This window comes from Cydia strobilella, chromosome 2 (genome assembly GCF_947568885.1).
Source record: "Cydia strobilella chromosome 2, ilCydStro3.1, whole genome shotgun sequence".
NCBI classification, from domain to species: Eukaryota; Metazoa; Arthropoda; class Insecta; order Lepidoptera; family Tortricidae; genus Cydia; species Cydia strobilella.
Genome location: NC_086042.1, coordinates 7,209,084 through 7,232,060, shown reverse-complemented (window position 1 = coordinate 7,232,060; position 22,977 = coordinate 7,209,084). Strand labels below are relative to the sequence as shown.

The 22,977-nt window shown below is 35.0% G+C and overlaps 1 protein-coding gene across 2 annotated transcripts in view; it reads left to right on the top strand.

Moving 5' to 3' along the window:
* LOC134751195 (homeotic protein antennapedia-like) overlaps positions 1 to 22,977 on the top strand; it is a 240,536-nt gene that overhangs the window by 75,275 nt on the left and 142,284 nt on the right. Inside the window, exon 1 of one of the 2 annotated variants that reach the window (XM_063686600.1) lies at positions 19,792 to 19,831. The exons of the other annotated variant lie outside the window; for it this stretch is intronic. The gene's annotated coding sequence lies outside the window, so the exon portion shown is untranslated. Of the gene's footprint in view, positions 1 to 19,791; positions 19,832 to 22,977 lie in introns of those variants that run through there. 2 annotated transcript variants of the gene reach the window in all.

Here is a 22,977-nt window from a genome sequence, read left to right as displayed (position 1 = left end):
TAAATGCATCTACTACATATTTTGTATGTATCACTACTTGTAGAAAACCGTGGTTAAAATGTCAATAAAGATATTTAAGAGGTACGTTTTGAAACTTACTTTAAAACGAATTTAAGAAAATCCAAATAGGTATCTACTGTGCAATATGTCTGGCCAAGTTCGACGAAAAAGTAGAATGAATTGTTGTATAATATTAGTTAGTAGGTACGGTGTGTTTATATACTTCATTGCAGCATATTTCATTAAAATAAATAAATCTATAGCTATGAACATGAAATAATGATTACATAGTAAGAAAAATAGAATGCGACTAATCCAGCGGTCTGGCAGCTATCCCGTTTACTTGTTGTACTAACAATAGCGATGTCTGCCACACACGATCAAAGATATCGTTCAATTGGCATCCGATAGTCCAGTCAGCAGGAGTTAGAATTATTAGATATAGACTTTCTACAAAAACAAAGTATTTTTATACTGCTTTTCATCATCATCATCATTATATATTTAAGAGTAAGACTCTTGTCGGTTGAGCAATTTTCATGTTTGGCGGTCCTTTGCCTTCTCTTTGACAGCCTGATACGACACGACGTTGAGTTTTTCCTTTATTTGATGTATGTACGCTCTCTTTGGTCTTCCCTTCTTCCTCTTTACACTACTCTTTATACTGCTTTTAAGTATATTTATTATTGATTAATTTATTTATAATACTTACTATTTATTAAACGTTTTTCTTTGTCTAACAACGTATTTTAACTTTCTATATTATAGATACCTCATAGATGAAAAGTACGCTTAGTAGTTATAAATTAGTGCAGACTAACGTATTGAAGACATAATAAAAATATAACCCTAAATCCACATGTAACTATCGAACATAAATAACATATGTACATCCATAAAACACGTCTGTACAGTGTGTCCCTGTATATACCTCTGCTTGTAGATACATAGGTTGGTGTGGACGTGGAATTGTGTACGTAAATCATTAATCAGGTGCGTCATTTGTTCGCCCGAAATAATTAATGGGTGGCGTGGCGCTAGCTTCGCCTCTTTAAAACGCAGTTACCGCCTTCTGCTCACACGGTGTAGTGATTAGGGGTTGTGCTTTGTTTAGATAGTAAGGTGTAGTAATGAGAATACTTTTAATAAACAAAAATGATTTATGAAAATCCCAGAATCGTTTTATTTCTAAAACAAGGCAATATTTCGTTGCTGTACTACTTTCAATTTTCATTATCTTAAATCTATTGTCGAATTTAAACTTAAAGCATTATTACTACATTATTAAAGCAGGTTATTCTTACCACATAAAACAAATAAGCGTTACAAATATAATAATGTGTTATGCCCAGTTTTTTCTACAAAATTAACCTGGGCAATAATAAAATAACAGCCTTTATTGCGTTCATGCCAGATTGCCAGCCTTGGAAGTACAATGTGTTTTTGTTTTAAACGTGCAAGCAAGTACTCATATACCTTTATATCCACTTAGGGTTTTCTTTATTAATATGGGTCTACGGTATAATGTTTATTATAGATTTTAGTAGGCTCTCTATAGTCTCCCATAAAGTTTTAAGTCATAATGTATTGTTTGTCCGCAGTTTCGTTAGTCATAATTAGTTTTTTCTCAGAAACGTGTAACTACAGGACTGCCATAAAACAAACCTAACCTACGAGTAACCTCTCTACCTATATGATAACCTTACGAAAATCCTAAAAAGTCAACGGTTTCAGAATTATGACTAATGATAATCTGACCATCATTATATACACATTATGACTTTTAATAATTATGTCAAACAACCCTTTGTTAACTTGTATTTTTATTCACTTATGTACATTCTTAATATCACCTCTAGATTATGCACACCTCATTTGTACCACAAAACAAGCACAGTTATGTTAAAAGGCTCTTATATGTAGATCATCGCCAATTAGGTACCTACTAGAGTTTGTGGTACTTATTTAGTCCTTCATTTTACTGCTAAATATACCTTACTTTATTCTCTTTAAAGATTTTTATTGCAACGAACTATAGAAAAATATTATTTCTGTGATAACTATACCAATTCCTCTTTGTCTTGGATAGGGGCCAAAAAAATTTCTTAATTAAAAATACTGCCCAGTGGAATACAATTTCACGGTTTCAACGGTTGTTTAAATAAATTTCCTTTTCATTAATCTTGTACAAGCCGTTACAAAACTATTAAATCTGCCAAGAATTATGTGATTACGCATAAAACAAATAACAATGCCATTATTCAGAAGTCACTTTTGTTTTTATCTTGAGTAAGATTTCAGATAATATAAACATCGTTAGGTATTCTTAATACCGCATATCGGGTCGTATTTTGACAATGTTATTATAAAGATGAAGAGTTATGTCAGTTACGTTACAATACTTATTAATAAATATACGTTTGTATTTCATTTGTTTTAAATTAAAGTTGTTTGCTAGATGTTAAGTTTTAATAAAATATTCTGAATACTCATTACTCAATACTCAATGTTTTATTGCAAACTCACAAAGTAGTGGTACAGGTGGTAAACTTATAAGCTAGGTCTTTGTGAACCCTGTTGGGCACTGCAATATACTATAACTATAATTTACAATTCCAAGGAGAGGAGAATTTGTAATTAATTATCTTAACAAACAATAATTATAAGCAAATGCAAAAATAAAAATTATATTTATGTCAAAAAAAAACCACTCTTCGTGTATGAAAAAATACATTCTAATTAAATGAATAGTAAACAAGAGATTGTACATTAATCATAGGGACTACTAATAATAGCCAATATTCCCTACTTCGTAGTTATTCATTAATACTTCTATATGCTATGTATCGGTAGTATACTTACGAGAATACATGTTTGTTAAATTTACGTCTTGTAATATAAAAAATACCTACATATATTCGTAGTCATCGTATTTTCTGTTTCTGAATTTTACCGACCGTAGATGAAAAACAGAAAAATAAAACAGCTACTAATGTACTAATAATACGACAACTGCGTTCAGAAATCTAAAAACTCCCGTTCCAACTTCCAAAACACAACACAAAAGGGTAAAAAGTAAGTTACCGCGCCTAATCAAGTGCGGGTCTTTAGGCGGGAGGGTGTAACAAAGGGTTGCCCGGGGCAATATCCACTGGTCTGATTAATGGATGTGTAATTGTTCCCCTATAATGTACAATAGCGCATAGATAAACGCTCAGCTGTCGATGATGTATGTGCGAGAATTTGAGGATTTGGTTTTAATAAACTTTAAATTAAACCTGGAAGAAAAAAATAAGAATTCGTGTTGCGATTTTAATTCTACGTTTGTTGAGGTATCTCACAACAGAGGAGCTAAAAGGTTTTTCCAACGTAAATATATTCATAATATATTTTATAAAGATCATAATGTAAGTACTTATTTGACTAGACTACATTAAAAAAAAAACATAAAAATTAATGAGAGTAGATTTTTTGTCGATTGCCTGTTATACTATAAGTAGATTATAAGTTAATATTTCTAATAAGATTCCGTAGACATAATAGAAATGTGCCAGTTGTTAAAAACACTTAATTGTCTACTTATTTAAAACTTATAGGTAAGGCATTAACAACCATGTCAAGACACTTAAACAGTTTTATACTAGCTTTTTCGCCTTCGACGATCATTTTTTTATAGGCGAATACTTTCGGAATGTAAATATACTTTATAAAAAAATAAAAAGCAGAAAATGTATGAACCAGTACTACGCATACTTTTCCTACGTGCATTTTTATTTTATTTTTTAAATAAGTATGTAAATTAAATAAAGATGATGTTATATGAACGGGTTTAGTTAGACATCATACGGAAATCACGAACGTGTGCAAAAAAAAACTATACTCAACTATGTATTTAGATTGTACTGATTGTAGGGATCAACTGCTGATAGAGTTTTGTACAAACGTACGTAGTGTAGTCTTACGCAGCGTACTACGTAGGCGAACAACAAGCGAACGCGAAGCGAAGCAATACAGCGCGGGGTGAATGAATCCTTTGATACCTATAGAAGTGTCCTATGTGGGCGATCTCGTTGCGAACGCGAACGCCGTGGGCCCGCCGCGCCGCGCCGCCTCGCTTCGCGTTCGCGAGTTGCTCGCTTACGTAAGACGCTGCATTACACTGCTTACAAAGGGTTAGTTATCTCAGCAATGATCTGACCACGCACTTATTGTCAACCGTTCACGCACCTTTAATAAAGCGAGGCTTAACCTTACATCGCCTCCACAAAGGTGAAGAACGCAATTATTACCTCACTTAGATGTAGGTACTAAGTACGCTACGAGATCGCAGAACGTCGTATAAACGTTCACGTCTTAACCTCACGTGCACCTTTTATACAGCACCGTGGATTAGTACCGTTTTATCGCTGTAAAATAAAACGACGCAAGTGTACTAGATTGAAAAACATACTTGAGGCATTTGAGTAGCACGGTAGCGTTCTGCGCGAGTGCTGGGTGGGCGCGTAATTGCACTAATTACGTCAATACCACTATGTTATTAGCAATGAATTATTGATGTACAGTAACGTGATAAATGATGATTCGCTCGTTAACTAGGTACGGATGTAAAAAGTTTCAGGTAAAGCTTGTTTTAAAATTTTACCTACTGTATATCAATTTTCATACACATTCCTCGTATTTATTATTTGCCTTGTTGGTTCTATTTTATGGGAATCAAAGGTTAAATAAACTGATTTCACACGATAAAAAGATGGTATTTCTAAAACTTGGCCTTACACACTTCCGGGCATCTATAAAGACGGATGCGTTCAACGCTCCTCAAAAAACCACTAGCACTTAGTTCATCTACCCACCGTTAGATGTCTCTGTTAAGAAATTGTTCGCTACCCTAAACCGGCGGCTATCGAGCGCAATATCTCTCGTTTTATTGTTATCAACAATGTTTATTGACATTCTATTACAAGACAGTAAATAAACAAGCATGTAACAGTCATAAAACTGCCATAAAAGTCGTTTGTCATCCGGGCGAGATTGTGACGTAGCGGAGAAGCGGTTCGGTGGTGCGGCGATAGAGGGCGCTGTTTTATGTCAACATTGGTGTTGGATGGACGATTATGAGGGCATTATTTTTTACGAGGCATTAAACTTGATTTTAATGGTCGTACTTCAAATATTTACTTACTAACACGTGGTTATTGGTTAAACGAATCAGTAATAAGTTATTTAAAACAAATAAAATAACTTTTATGGTTTGGGTTGAGTGTATTTTAAATATTTTAATTTTAAGTCTGATAATTTATTAGGCTATTCATTTTAGACACGTTCCTACTTAAATTCAGTCATTCATACTTAAATTAGTTATCATGTTAATGCTTGAATTATTAAAAATATTAACAATATACTTATTATGTACCTATATTTTATCACTACCAACAATTATTTAGAACTAATTGTTTATTTAACGTATGTTTTTGTTTCGAACCACATTTTAAAGAAGAGAATATCGTTTTATTGTCAAACATTAAACGCCAACCAAAGAAAGAACTATAAAATTTCATCACAGAAGTTATTAAGGCGACCTTAATCGAATCCCTAATGTCCTAATAGAAAAAAGCAATTACTCTTACTATCACAAGTATGTTTCATCAGTTAGGTATTTTATTCGTTTCACACTCGAATAAGTGAGAATGCTCCCCACCCCTAGACAAATGACAGCGCGCATGGCGGGATGACTAATGGCTGCCGATCGTGCAGCGGCCATTTTAATTTTTAGGGGTGCCTACCCTTGCTATTATTAACTTTCTGTGCGGAGAGATAAGAGTGGAAAGAATAAGCATGGCGGTGCATCATTGTAGTTTGCTGATTAGGTATTTCTTTACTGAGTTTTCAAATTCAAAGTTAGAGCTTTGTTATAATTTATACTTACTCGTACTTAGGTAGCTAAAAAGAACTCTTTTTATAGTGAAAAGGATAACGCTAATAAAAAACAATACATACCTACCGACTTTAATAATAATAACATAAAGACTACCTACTAATTTTAATATAATAATCCATACTAATATCATAAATTTGAATGTGTGTCTGTCTGTTACCTCTTCACGCTTAAACCGCTGAACCGATTTACATAGTTGAAATTTGATATGCAATTTCGAATTTGGTTTGGTTTGGATGGTTTGGTTTGGTTTGGTTTTAAATTCGATTTGGTTTAGTTTTTATCAATCATTATCATTATTCTACGCATGCAGACGAAATCGCCGGCAGAAGCTTGTAAATACTTTAAAAATTATGTAATAACAAAGAGAGTAGAATATTTATTAATAACATACCTATATGCATAATTGTAATTTGTATACTGGCTTGAAATAAATATTTTTTAACCTTAAAATATTGTTTTAAGTTAAATATTTCCTTGATTTACGTAATTAGTGTTTCTACTTGCCTACATACTTTCCCAAATCTATGTTTATGATACACCGGCACCATAAGTCAGCAGGACAGGTTCAGCTACTGATTACGTTTCCAAAACACCCGTTATTTGTTTAAACGTAAAAGCTACCATATTACGTGAGCCACTAGGTCCAGTTTTTTTTAAATCTATTTAATTTTGTGCTACATTTTAAGTTCGTTGTTTGTCAGTGTTTGCGTGAGAAGAAGTAGTTTCGGAACGCACCGCACGCATTCGTCCGAAATTATTTTAATAAGCCGGCTTTGCTTTGATTTCCTTTTTTCTTTCTTAGATATATACGTAGAATGCGTATAAATTCATAATTAAGAGATTAATAACCTTTACATATTTCTTTTACTTTATTTATTTGTATGTACAAACAAATAAATAAAGTAAAAAGTTATTTATTTGTACGTACCTACCTAGATTCCCCAGCAAGCTCGATTCTCCATACAAAACGTAGTTACGCTCTCATTTTAAAACAACTAGATAGATTGTTCTGAAACTTTGTACTTACGAGTACAATAGGATAAGGTATATCTAGTCTAGTTTATGTAGTTTCAGATACCATAGTTAAAAAAATACAGCGAATTTAAGTTTTTCATCCAAAACTTGTTTTTGCTCTATATCATTTGCTTTATAAACTCGAGCTATAGAAACTAATTACATGACTAGATGGCATTGTATGTGCAAAGTTTCATTACAATCTAAAACGTAGTTTTAAAATGAGAACGAAACTCCGTTTGTATGGGAATGTGAAATTCGGCCGAGCTTGATGGCGAGTTACGATTTTCATATATCTTTAGAACTCATCAGATTATAAAGGCTCATTTATTGTTGAATCTGTATTTGGTTTATTAATTTTCATACAACGTAAACTTTAATAAGGTTTTAGTCTTAATTAGGTATCATTCGTGAAATAAAACTATGAAAACGGATTATATCGCGTATATTGAATTTATAATACATCCCGACGTTTCGAACTCTTTACAGCGTTCGTGGTCAACGGGTGACCACGAACGCTGTAAAGAGTTCGAAACGTCGGGATGTATTATAAATTCAATATACGCGATATAATCCGTTTTCATAGTTTTATTTCATGAGTAACTATCGCGGTAACCGAAGACAATATTAGGTATCATTCGTTTAAAATATCTTCTATTTTTATGAGGCTCACATAAGAAAACTATTATAATTAAAAACCGTGAACGGAACCATAAAACTTAAACGTTATTAGTACTACAGTGTTTTTTTCGGGTTATTTGAGTTCATCGTACCAACACGCACAAAACATACTGTAAATTTTAAATATTATAAAGAAATCCTTTTGCAGAATGTTAGTAATATTTTCACCTAAAGATTTTAATACGGAAGGACGCGCATATATCTTAAATTTTCCTACCCAAGAGGGACCCAGTCATGCGTTTGACTTATCCACTTTGTCACACCGGATTTATGGCCTTGCTTCAGGAAGAAGCTGAAAGAGTTCTTGACTGCGATCCAGTACAAACAAATAAAAATGTATTTATAGAGAGTCGATTTAAGACATCATCACCAAGGCGATCAAAATTATACTAGTCTGATTTTTTTTGTTTTGTCTGCTAACGATACCACAATGTTTGGAAATAAAGGATAACGGAAAAACTCACTGTCTCGAGCGAGACTCGAACTCGCGTCTTTCTACAACCTTGTAAGTCTTACAAGGTTCATCTACGCTGAGTCGCTGAGCGACGTAGTAGGTAGCCAAAACAGTTTTCCAGCTAGGAGGCACTTACCACCACAATCACGGTTAATCTTTGACTTAAAATACCTACTTGAGTGACCCGTTTTCATATAAGTATTTAAAGAAAAGTAAAATTTTGATAATAACCCATGGGACCTGGTTTAATTACATAGGTGTAAAAAAGTATAAATACGAGTACTTCCGTACTACCAGAAGTCTCACACTTACCTAATATTATCAACTAATATTAAACTGGAACTAATAGATGATAATTATAAAGATAATGAAACCTATGGTGTAACCGAATTCCCTATTATTATTAAATTAACATAAGACGGGACTTGCATGCGTGAAGCTAACCAATTCATAATTAAAACCAGAGCTAACCAAAGAGACTCAAAAGACAACTCTATCTTGACAATAAAGCATTCGCATTCGCAATGATTATTATCTCTAAAATAAACTTAATGCTTTTAAGGCTAGTAGCGACACGGTTTAGAGACATTTTGCCTTCTTCCCGTCCCTATTTTTCATCTACCGTAAGCTTTATATCCGTTATTTAAAGTCTACATCTCCCTGTTTATTCGCAGTTTCAATTTTGTCTGCAAACAAAGATATTTCTGCGTTCAGGCTGGACTTAAGCCACTTCAAGTTAAGGGTGGTTTTCAAGTGGCCGGGTTGAGAAGTTGTAAGAATAAATAGTAGAGTACTAGTCGTGATCGGGGATCGTGATTGCGACACCGGGCTGCGTGCCCTTTGAACACGGGTTCCGTAGCCGTGAAAAATCGCTGGAACATATGCAAGCCTGCCAGGCGCGACGGTCTAATCCAAGGAGAGATAGCAAAAAAGGAAGATATATGGCGCTGTGCGGGTCACGATACTTAGTACGGCGGTGTTTTTAACCTAATTGTATGAATGTTTTGCCCTCGTTTCCTAGTCGGCGTCAGTACAACATTATTCTCTGGTTGAACAGTATATGTCTACATAGAGTAGACAATTGAAAAGTACCTATCTAAGTTTCTTATATCAGTAAGATGATTTCACAAAATACGGCAGTCTAAAGACAATCTTGATCCACTTTACATTTACCAGAAGATTTAGGCTATTAAGTAGTTTGGCATAAATCATATGGCTAGGTTCAACGATATTTTAGTGAGTCTCTCCGTGAGTGTAGGTACTTATGTACTCTATTACAAGCAATTTGTATGAATAATTGCTTAGAATTCTCATAAAAAAATATTTATCTAAATTGCTGCTAAAGGTTAGAAAGTATTGTTTTTTATTACACATGTTTTATCATAATAATTCTATAACCTTCTTTTAGTGGTTGAGATTCAACGCGGTCTAATCCAAACCACAAAGAGATCGCGTGCTAGTCTGTTCCTATCCTTTTAAAGACGATTTTGTGCACTGTACAATTTAACAATACTGCAAATAAGCATTTTGTATGACACGCAAGCATTATGCAGCTATCTGTAGACTATGCATAAACGGGCCTGTACCATATACCTTCGAATATTTTAGATGGAAGTCGGTTTCGGACTCATTTCATTCATAGATTTTTAACAAGTAACAACCTTCACATTTTCGGTCGCTAAGTTGTCTTTAAAATAGAAGTCTAAGTTAGGTAAGTCTTATAAAGATTTAGAGCATGCTTGTAAAACTGAGAAGGAGTCTGCAAGACAGGATTAAATAATATGAGTAAACAATGAAAGAAGCCTGTTTCCATAATATAAGTTTTCTACGTGTACGCGCGTAGCATATATTTTTATAAAAATTACATAACTACTAGGTAACATAATAGCAAAAAATAGATCATATTAAGTATTGTATTTAGTTTTTTATTTATAAAGCCTTAACTTTAGGTTAATTTGTAGTTTATAATATTATTATTTTTAAGTTTATTTATAGTTTACTGTTATGTTCTGTGTAATCTCGTTTAATAATAAAAATATAGAAATTAGTATTCTTTTCATTGTATCGACTGGCATTAGAACTGTAGACAGGAAACTAGCATTTTGTCATCCTCGCTTATAGAGCTTAGCTAATAATTTGTTTTGATTCCTAAAGCCTTTCGACAACCGCTAGAATTAATTATTTATAATTCGAACACCACCTCCACCAGTAAGGAGTACAAGGGATCATAAAATATTATGAGTCTATTCTATTCGGGTACGTGCGGAGTGGCCAGTCCGGTGAATGTTAATACTGTGACATCGATAGTCTTCCGGGACGTGGCACTGGATCACGGACTCCTGGTTCAAGGCCCTGTTTTGCTGATATATCTTGTCCAAGATAAATACACCTTGGACTAAGATAATCTTTCTAACGGTTCAAGAATGTTAATATCTCAAAATTCAAGATTGAGTCTTGTGGCAAGAGTTTTACTACTCGGGTCAAGATATTAAATTAAATTAAATTAAATTAAATTAAATTGTCATTTATTTCAGGCCTAATGCACCCATATGTGATAGTAACTTACATAGCTAATAAAAATAATGTTAGTGCAATTACAAAACAAATTAACATGCAAATTAACTAATAACTAGGAGCTAACTTAGGGCTAGGACACACCGGATGAGCCTTATAATTTAACATATCACAACAAATTATCATCATTTTTGACTAGAAAATGCAATATATATGTTTGATTAAAACAGAACTGACCTTTTTAGGGTTTTTATTTGATAATTTGTTATTTGATTAAATAAAGTAGTTCTTGACACAAGATCTAACTATAATAGGTACAAAACATTTTATTTCTTGGACGAAGACATTTTCGAGTTACCTTATATGAATATCGAAATGATCTTGTAACAATATTTGTTTTTTATCTCTGTTAATATTGTCCTACCTAGGTACCGTTGTTATTGTTACTTATTGATCCGGAAATGTACAGAAAATTGTCAGTGGCAGGTGACAATTGTCAGCGTGTTGAAATACGCGCCTGATGCAACAATATCCCCTAGGTTACCGAATTAACCGATGTACAAGTTGCAGAGAGTTTCCAAAATGTTAGAAAAGTACTCGGATTACTCTTGCAAAATTTCATAGGTATTAAAGTTTCCATTTGCAACTTTCTACCATAGCAAGTTTTGAGAAATTTACAAGATCTTTTCACGTAGAAAGTTACGAAATTTGTAATATATTTCGTCGACACGTAACCTACTTAGTAGGTTACTATATTATACAATTGCAATGCTAACTTTGGAACAAGGAGAACGATCCGTGGAAGATTATGATATTGTTAATAACTTATTGTTTTTATCTAATCTGCCTGTTTTTTAATTTTTTATTTTTTTTTTGTATTTTAAAGGTGATGAAAATGTATTAAAATTATAAACAAATGCAAAAATTATTTTTTAAGTTTTTATACATGCAATATTTTTGCAATATTGACCATTAATTCCAAGAACGTTTAAGGAAGCATTACATAATCCTGATCGCACGGCACATTCCTTTCTTCACAAACCAATAAAATTAGTCCGTGATTGAACTCCATAATACAAGCACGTGGCACTACATTGTTGCCCAGTTTTATTGTTTTATACCAATAAAACATGAACATGACTCAATCAATATCTCAATTTCTTGAATCACATCTTATAGATTCCCTTATAAGCATACTCCTGATTGTCGGTGGTGTGATACGTCGAAATGTTATTATTTAATCTCGCCTCTTTAATCGACAAACCGGGTTACGCCTCCTATATTAAAAATGCAATCGCTAATTATGTTATTTTTAAGCATCATAATACTTAATACCCACCCCTACCCTAACCCTCCCTCGTCCACTGAACGATTTAAGCTTGGATGGTGGATGGGAACTCAGAACAAGATGTTGTTTAAGTAATGTCCGGTGAAGGCTCTTAGCGTGATCACTACACCTTATAAAACGAAGTCCCGCGCCGCGTCTGGTGTATGTATGTTCGCGTCTGACTGTGTGTATATAAACTCAAAAACTACTGAACGGATTTCCATGCGGTTTTCACCTATCGATAGAGTGATTCTTGAGGAAGGTTTAGGTGTATAATTTGTTAACCCGTCCCACTGATGCAATCTACTCATACAATGTACAAACAAACCGCATTGAAGTTAGTAATAATGAATCTTCAGTCATTATTTTTATTTTATAACGTAGTTTTATGACAATCACAGCTAATAATATATCTTGTTCTTCTACAGCGTTATCCCGGCCTTTGCTATTTGCCAGGGTCCGCTTGCCTTTCTCCACTTTGCGCGATCCTGGGCGTCCTTTCGTGAGAGCCTGTTCCTGTTTACGCTCGTATCTGCTTTCACGACATCCAGCCATCGCTGTTTTGGTATGCCCTGGGGTCGGGGCCGTCAAGGACTAGGTTAAGGCATGTTTCCTACGTAGTCAGCTGGCCTGCGACAAACGTGACCGAACCACCGGAGGCGACATTCTTGGAGCTTCTCCGATACGTCACGGACTGCGAGGCTGCGACGGATGTACTCGTTACGGATGCGGTTAGCGCGCGTAACGCCGCACATCCACCGCAGCATCTTCATCTCTGTAACGCGAAGCTCCTGAACGTGCCTCGGCGCCATAAAGTAGGACTGGACGGGTAATGCACTTATATACTAGCCCTTTGAGTCTAAGCGGTATTCTGCGATCGCAGCTAATATGTGTGATAAAAATATTTAAGCAGTGAAATAATAAGCGATTTCGCGTTCATAATTCACCATTTACTGTGTTATTAAGACATTCAAACTGCGAATACGAGTATACGAATACTTAGGATGTATGATTTCAATTATTTCACCAGCTAAATTCCAATTTAAATCTAGTCTGCATTAGATTAAACCTATAGCGTTAGGTTAGCATTCGCACAGCTTTGCTTTGATGCTGCGTTTGGTTTGTGAGTGAGTCAAGTACTTAAGCTTCAAGTGTTTCATTACTACGACTTCTGTGAAGTGTAATGATTGGTAAACTGGTTTGAATATTATTTCAGTGTAGCTGAAATAAAGGGATTATTAAATCAAAATGCATTGATTAACCTATACTCTGCAACGCAAAAAAAAATACAGATATTTACATTTCTAATACAAAGTAACATTTTGGCTGGTAAGTAATTAGTGGGGTTCAGAACCATAACATCTTTAAGCTTTCAAATGCAATTAATAAGAAGTTAACATGACGTTTTAAAGCTTAAATAGTTTTATTTAACCACCGTGCCAGCGTGATGCCGACTCAAGTTTCTGGTGCTAAAGGTACCTCCTATATGAGGTCTACTACGCCGTGGGCAGACAGGCGGATGGAAACGGGTTAACTATAAGAATTCATTGTTAAATAATTAATTAAACTATCGGATACTTAACATGACAAACAAAAAACAAATCGTAACAATTGGATTTAGAATGATTCACTAGATTAATCATACTTACCCTACCAACTTGCAAACAATGACTCTCCTTCTAAACGCAGCACAGATCTAAATCTGTACCTATGCCTACGCATACATAGTTAATCATTCGTTAGCATACCAATCTGCATGCGTAACGTCCCGCACCGATGCGCGATTGTCATTAATAATTTCGACACTTGGTGATTAACATTTAGAGGTGTTCGTATTGGTCGGCGTGGGCGATCAAGCGTATAGTGTCAAGTGACGATGCGCATTGATTAATGTACCCAAAGGCTTCGTTATTTACGGGAGATGATATATTATGGGAAGCTGATGTTTTTGGTATATATACCATTATAAAATATTACCTGTACGGGACCTATAATAAATAAACAAAAAGATATATAAATGATGCACAGTCAGATCAAAAATTTAATTTAAATTTACCTGTCTATGTATAAACTAATTGTATTGATTGAATTGCACGATGTATGTAATCCGAATGTTATATACTTCTATGGTCGAACTGGGACTGTGTGTATTTTGTTTCGTCACAAACGAGTATTAGCCACCAAAAGACGTACGAGTACCAAACAAAGTACTATAGTAACCTAGTATAGTAATCTTGACCTGAAATTTATATCCATACTAATATTATAAATGCGAGTCTGTCTGTCTGTCTGTCTGTGTGTTCCCTCTTCACGCTTAAACCGCTGAATCGATTTAGATGAAATTTGGCATAGAGATAGATTCAGTCCCTGAGAAGGACATAGGATAGTTTTTATCCCGAAAAACATCCCTTAAGAAAGTGAAAAGCGGGGTGGAATTGAGATAATTAATGAAGTGTCTGCTAATTTGTGTGCATAATATGCTCAAATTGAATAATTGCTATAAGATTTTCTCCAGGCGCTATTCTTACTCTAGCTGGGGTTACTAAGTCCACGCAGACGAAGTCGCGGGCAAAAGCTAGTTACCAATAAAGTATGAGTATGAATATGAGTATAACTAATAGTCTAGATAGGTACATGGTGGGCCAAAACAAGTTAGATACACGTTACGTTAGCAAAAAAGTTTACGAATGTTTTTCTTATTTATATACGCGTTATTTACAAAATGTGATCAAATATTACAAGCAATCGTTTAATTAAAACAAAACGTATTTTTTAAAATACATAATCTCTTTTATTTTACATACACAAAAGCATACGTTTGTTAGAATGATCTACAAATTATGCAGTAAAAAAAAATGTTCTGAAAAAATTACAAAAAAAAACATTAAAATTAAAATGAAATTGAAAATTAATATATTTTTTTCCTTTTTTTATTGTGGGACGTACCACATTATTACAATCTAGCAATTGCGCAATTGGTAACGCATTGGACCGGCAATCCAAGGATGTGGGTTCGAGTCCCACGTTGACCAGAGTTGATCATCGTTGATTTTTTCATTGTGATTGACATCTGTATATACAATTTATAGAATGAAATTGAAACTTCGTTTATAGTACAGGCATATTTACACAAAAAAAGTTGATAAAAATTATTTTAGTCGTTAAATATTTTTTCCTTCAGATAAGTATCTAATCTATTTTCGCATCAACTGCACACCTAGACTTCACGCATCGTCGCGCGTCTACGCAAATCCCGATTTGAAAACTAAAGCGTCCCAACTCAAAAACCGCATTTATTCCCAATTCAACTTTATTCATACGTCTTTAAAGTTTAAATTGGATTAAGATTAAGCTTACTTGTTAAATTTTAATTTAAATGCGTAAACATCAGAAGAGTTAACGCATCGTGAACTAAACGCATTCATAAATTACACAGTGCATTTGATATCGACTTAACTGCAATAGTACCTACGAACAAATGATACCTAACTTTAGAATTGAAAGACTTTAAGTCTTATTTGAAATCAATCCAAAATCAGTTTTAATGAACATTTAATTAAGTCTACAATAATAAAATCTTACTTTGTGGTTAGTTTTTTATTTGGGTTTGAAAGATGAATTTAGATACACTATTAGGAAGTTATGCTGGCAGTTGGTAGGTTGATTGATTTTGATTAGTTACATCAGTGATTAACGTTTGTGTACCTACAGTAACAACAATACATGTACTAAATTTAGGAAGTAGAAAAACATCTTAAGGTGCCGTGTTTATCAGAGAGCGGAGTTTTTGAAAATCATAGGTACCGTTTTTTTTAATTACAATACGGTAGCCAAAAACTTAATTAGCAATCTTGATGATTTTCTCTAGTAATTCATCGATTCGAATCCTGAGTTTTTGACTTTCGCTCGATAGAAAAAAAATCACGAACATAGGTTCAAAACGGACTTTAAAAATTTGTAACAATTTATGCACACAAGCTAAAAATATGAAAATTGCGTCTAAAAATGTGCAATTTTATTTTTGGGGGAACTCATCGATTACTTTGTTTAAAATTAAAATTTCAAGAAATTGAGATTGAAAAACATGATATCCGCGGTCCCGAGCACGCACGTTCCATCTCGCTCACGCTTACGCTCAGTGAGAGTGAGAGAAGAACAGGACCCTACCGGGCCTTAATAAAAATCTTTTTCTTAAAAAAATAAGACGGAACTTGTAACTTAATTAAAATAATAAATATTTAGACCTAATTTCTTATACAAATGTTTGGCCTTCCAGTTACATACATAATGGTATGTTTAAAAACCATTAATACAACAATTCTCAGAGACAAAAATATTTATTAGGCTTTATATGTGATAAATTTCCCATTTATGTGCTGAATAGTTCCTTTTCAATCAATACTATAATATAAATCACGATTAATAATTTAAATATCTAAAATATCCAACAAAAGAAACGTTGTTTTTTTCGTTCAATTTAGCCGTTCGCATTGATATGCGAAATGCCTTCGCAATCCGCACGTCGCATACATACGATTAAAAATCGACGCGGGAGGTGACCGGTGCGTACTCCGCTTTAATTTAATAGGTGTTGTGTCCCATCAGGACTTCTAATTGGCTAATTTGAGGCGAAACCAGCGTGTTTGACGGCTGAATGTCTGAATTAGACGGAGGACTTTCTTTTGGCGCGGATATATCAAGGGCTCGTGGCGAATAGCAAAGAGCTTTGTCGAAACTTGACATACCTGCGAGTACATAGCTAAACGGCTTATTGAAATCGTCACCTCTTTTCATTAAAGATAATGATCCGCTTGAAACACAAGCCATGTTGTGGCTGTGGGAGTCCATCCAAAAATTACACAGTATCACTTTTAAAGTCACACTTTTTCAAAAATTCATCATCAGCTTTCAGTCAGTTTTGTAGCACATATTTAAGCAATTATCAGTTATAAAACAAGTTTTTTTTTAATTAGCCTATTTTGGTGTCCCACTGCTGGGCAAAGGCCTCGTTTTCTGCACACTTTTATTTTTCTCCACATTTTTATTAAAAATGTTATTTTGACGAAAATGTTGTAAATTGCATAGTCATCCATTATCCTAAGGGCATACTATAATCGAAAAAATATAATTGAATAATGGAAATAGTCATGTGACTTTTCGTATCATCATCCCGTTTGTCGATGTACGATTGCTGTCTTAGCTAAGCCTCCAACTCCAACCATCAGGTTTGAACGTGACATGTTAGTCTTGGTCGCTATAGCACAAACAATTGAAGGGCACGCCACCAGCAACTAGCTGTGCTGGTTTTTCAAAGTATATACCCGCAATTGGTCTTGAGTAAACGAATATCTTGAAGAAGTTAGAACGACTCTCGCTGATCAGTATTCTGCATTCGATCATGGTGTTAACTGTTTTGGAAGAGATAATTTTTTGTACTTATCGTATAAAGTATGACATTTAGCTAGAGTTAAGATGGCAAATATTCAAATAGAGTATTTCGAGGCCCGCGTAGATTTACAACCATGGACACTGAAACCAAAGATAGATATAACTCCGTAATAGATGGATACAGTCTAAGGAAAAAACGTGCCTCGAAAATCACGAAAATTTGATTCTCGATTAGATGGCGCCACTAGTTTTGGCCTACACTCGTATAGAGGGCGTTGACTGTTGAGTTTGTTATTTATAATTTTAACGCATACCAGTGAAAGAACATGGGTCAAAATCATATAAAAATAATTAATGCAAATAAAAAAATCATTTATCCATATTTAAATACATTTTATCGTATTTTTATAAATATTTATTTTTAGTTTTAAAGTGTGTCGACAGATGGCAGTGAATTTACTGGGGTTACAAAATTTACTATGACAGTACCGCTCTTGTATAAGTTACTCTATGCTGAAACTATTGAAACGGTATGTTTTTGAATTAAAATATAAATGAAAATATAAGTGAAATAAGTTCAAAAGTTATGTCAGGTGTTGACGCCATTCAAGTAGGTTATCTTTTTCATATTTTAATAACAAAACTTCCGTGAGACACAGACATTTAATGTGTATTAATTATATTACGTGAGTGACCCGTAATTAATATATTTAATATGTCTTATTCATATGTTAGAAGAGTGCCGTCAAAATTACCGCACGCAGGTTTACCATTATATGTACGTAAAATATTTTTGAAACCTTCTCTTCTAAACGAATTACCCATTTTCATTGGTCACTAATTTAAAATAATGTTTATGCAGTGCATTGATCGTAATAGGAAACTTCAGCTGGAACTACTTATCTAGTCAACTATGCAGATTCCCTGTTTAATATGAGCATAGGCAAACAATATCAAAACCTAACAGCTAAGGGCAAAAAGCAATCAAGTGTATCTATTGTCATCCGACCTTGGAGTACATAGAGTATAGACGCATTGCTATTCCTCGGCGCGCCTGGCCATGTATGTTGGATCGCTATGGGTGGCCAACGCGAAAGTTTGAGCTAACATGTACCTACATCGGATGCCGAATACTGAGTGACTGAGGCTTGCTTAGTTAGTTATCGGACTTGTATCTACGTAGCTCAGTTTGGGTAGGGCTTCATTCTGTTTGTTTTAATCTAATACGATAAGTTCCAGTTAAATCAGATTTTCAGTCTGTTACGCTCGCATTTACACCGCGATATGGTATCGCGTTAGCGGAAGCAGGTGCGCTTATTCTACACGATTGAAGTCTAATATCAAAGCCAACACTATTTAGATTCAGAATTTACCATCAGGTCGGTGAACCGTATTAGTTCTACTAGGTGGCAAAGTTTTAAATTCATCGCAAGGACTATCTAGTATTTTGGCACTACCTAGTAATATATGTACATATTTATTTGTTTTTAGAACTTAATCGCATTTTATCTTTTTCCTGCCATAAAGTATAACCATAGAGCCGACATACATTATGACTGGAAATAATTGCATACATTAAAGTCGTGTAGGTAATTAAATAATATGCACCCTTTTTATTGTTGTTCAATAAGGTACTTAAGGTACAACCATTAAGGTCGATACATGACTTGGTATACTTAGTTCAGTCGAAACTTTTGACTTTAGTATAAATAATGATATTTTCCAAACAAATGAATAATTAATAAAGGTGTCTAATTGATTTTACGAGTACCACCCATGTTAACAATATCAGATAGCGTCGTTATAGCGGTCCTATCACTCTACGTTGATTTATTGAGTCACTACATACTTAGCGACCAGTTGTTCCTTAAAAAACCTGTCACGTATACCATTAAATTTATAACCCAATGTTCCGGAAGGCTACGATAAACAATATTTCAAAAGGAGACGTAAAACTTGACCCAAGAAAATAAGAATTGCTCAGTGATTTCCACATAGCAATTTGTCAAGACAAAATACATAATTCAAACCAACTTACCGAAACTGAAAACAAACATGTTTTCTCAGCTAAAATAAAGACAAAAGACGACACTCGTAAATTTCCGCTGAAAAGTAACCAAAGCATTATACAGTTGCATAACAGTACAGTTACAGTAAATAAAAAGTGGTAAAAGGAGCAAAACATTGCACGAACTGTGCGCTTTTAAATACGGCCGACGTGGAGCTCGGGCAAGGCAAAGACATTTATGTTCACTAAACAAGTAGTAAAAGTCACTACTTGAGCGTTTTTATGGGACTCATAAATGTCAGATTGCGCGCCGGGCTTAGCGGCGGGCCGGATCGGCGGAAAGGCCCGATTTATTCTCCACTCGCGGTGCCTTAATTGATTTGGGCCCATTTTTCAATGCTCCTTTAATGATTTTTTTCACACCTGCGTTTATGGCCGTTGTTTACATAATCAATTTTTTTTCAGGTAAACATACTACTGTAAATCAATTGCCGAGTCTCTTTTATGGTAAGCTTTTACATTTACAATGTAACGTATTTAGTAGGGTTTTATTACCACTAAATTTCGCACAGCCTTTTTAAATAATTGTTGCTAATTTAGCATAAGTAGCGTAACTTAGACGGCAAATTATAGAGTTATACTACGTCGGAGTAAATATAATATGGATACACGGTTGCTGCCTTAAGGGGCTACTGGAGGGTTTCATCGATTTTTGACAAGTTTTGAATCGTATCTCCTACTTTTGCACTACAATATGGAATTATAAGACAAACGGCTATCGGTTCTTCAATATTTTATCTCCATTTCTGTCTACCGGATTTTGAAAGAAACTTATTTATTTAGGTTTTTTTTAACATTGTCTAACAAAAAACACTTTTCGTATCTCGATTGCTCTGAAAGATCTTAAACGAAATCTACATATTTGGGTTCGTCTTTGACGTCTCTAAAAATTTATCTAAGGTTTAATTTTAAACTAATTAACACAAAAGTTATGGCCAGAAAACCAGTTTTTTGGGCTAAAATTGTTCAACCTTGATGCCAAATATCTCGAAAACAATGAACTTTGAATTAAATATGGGATACTATATCGCTTAAAGCCGTTGCCGTTAATATGATAAGCTACAAAAAACATAAGAAAACTAAGGGATTCAGATCGAAGGTAATTGGGGCATGGGATCCCCTTAAGGCTACTAAGGATACTTCCACGCTAAAGAGAATTCCTTCCTATAATGAGTTGGCATGAAAAAAACAACGCGTTTGTCACATTGGCGCGATATTTTAGTGACAGCGTAACAGCCGTAACAAGAAGAGCCCGCGCTCTAAAAGGCAACTTTACACTACACGTGACAGCTGATGCTGGTTTACAGAGACAGTTGATGTGAGAATAGGTCTCCAACGGGCTTCTATGCAAATTATTGCATCATTAAACACCTCGTTGCGTTGTGCCCTGACTGAAGCCCAGCGCGATTTGTATGACCGGATGCATTTGATTGGCGTTAGTTTGTTCAATTATTGTAAGAAAAGCCTGTTTATAAACAAGAGTTTAGTTGACAATGAAGGGCAGTTCAGAGCCGGGCGTCCATTATCATTGACTAGCATTTATTATATTTAGCTTTGTCCATCAGTTTCCGAATCTTTCATTGTTATAAATAACCATTTAATCCGAAATGACTTCAAGTTCTCTCCTAAAGGGATGCTTAGCTATTCCCTAACCTAATAAATATGACATCTAGCTCTCTTTAAGGCCTAAATACCTACGCCAAACTAATGAGCGACATCGTTGGCTGTGTCGTCATTTCTCATCAAGCGTTGTAGGCAAGATGGCAATCTTTTATCGGACAATGTATTTGGGATGATAAATGTGAGGAAAAGTCATGCCATCCTTTGTTTCTATTCATGTTTATATACTATAAACGATTTTCTCTTGACTAGGCACCCACAGAGATAGGGTCAATTGTGTTATAGTAATAGTAACTAATAAAGTATATATTTTATGTCATCAATACCTGATATAGGATACTTTTTATTTCCTAGACACCTGACACTGACTAGAACACACTTATTTCAAAGGATGTTTTTCGAGATGGTGCACGCGTGGTATATTTCAAAGAATATCTATTAAGCCAGGTATACACGTGGCCTGGGTTCGAATGTACCTATGAAATGACGGAATCCGTTTACAGAAAGTTGCATTTACATACCTTAATGCGTGTAGGTAATACAGCACACGCAGGGTCATCACTTTTTTTTGACATTCATTTGATAAAATTGGCGTACAAAAACCATCACCACTTTATTATTATTTCGACTTTTTTTTGATAAAAATTTGCTTGCTTACCAAAATACACTTTAGCAATTTGTGTTCAGCATCAATAATTAGCTATACTTGTAGAGATAAAATAGATTCGGTCGACATCGCAGGGCTGAAAGTCTGAAACAGTTGCATGTTGTTGTTGTTTGCCCTAGGGCACCCTGGAGGTGCATAGGGCCTCCACAAGGTCCTTCCACGCCTTCCAGGATCTAGCTCAGTCCTACGGCTCGCAGCTTGTTCTCTACGCTCCGCCTCCAGGTGTGTACGGGGCGTTTGCGGGCTCGCTTTCCGTCCTGAGGCCGCCACTCAAAAGCGATACTGGCGTTGTTCGCAGCTCCTCTTCGAAGGGTATGTCCGATCCATCTCCATTTCCGCAGCGCTACTTTTTGAGAATCTTGGGCGATGGAAACAGTTGCATGAAGGCAGCATATACCTACAACTGTTACATAGCGTCGGGTGAGAATACGTTTGTGCCATACGCCACTTACAAGTATTGGTTTGCAGGAGAACTAAGGTCTGGCTGTTACCCTCGGATCAAAAAGTTTGGTTGCCCGTGGTTTAGAGCAGTAAACGTATTTCGACTTGTGCAAGCAATTAATATAATAATAATAATATTTAAGCCTATATACGTCCCACTGCTGGGCACAGACCTCCTCTCATGCACAAGAATCAAGCAATTACATAGGCAAAATTTATAAGTGTTCCGTTTGTCAAAACAAAGTTTTGCACGGAACACTAATAAAATTTTAAAAATCAGAATTTTATTTAAAGAGGCTCCATAATTTCAATTATAGAGGTATTTTAGTCCTAAGGGACTGGGACCGGACTTTTGGTTGTAATTATTGAGGTTTCCCATTTATCCAGGTCCCAATTAACCAGGTTTTTCTGCCATAATCGTTACCCTAACTAAGAACCATATATTTTAAAAATCTTACCATCAATTTAAGTATAATATCTAGCAGCCCTAAGGGCCCGTCCACCTGCTGGCGAAAAGGGACATATGTATAGTGGGGCTGTGACTTTTATTGACGCTCGTGTTTATTAGGAACGCTCGCCTTCTTCGGGCCCGGCAGGCGACAGCTTGGTGTACAGCGGGCCTTAAGCGATAAGAGGAGAACGGGCGGGGCAGATCCTCCTTGTCAAAGTGACAAACTCGGCAGGACATCGCGATAAAGCGACAATCTTAGATGCGACTACATACGAGTAAGACAAGTTTAGTGGTTACTGTATTTACTGAAACTGTGTCGCCTAGTATTCTGACTATTGCTTACAACAGCTATTAGGTTCGGCCCGATTTTATTTTGTTGTAGGTTTTTATCGTGAGATTTAGATACAATTTGGC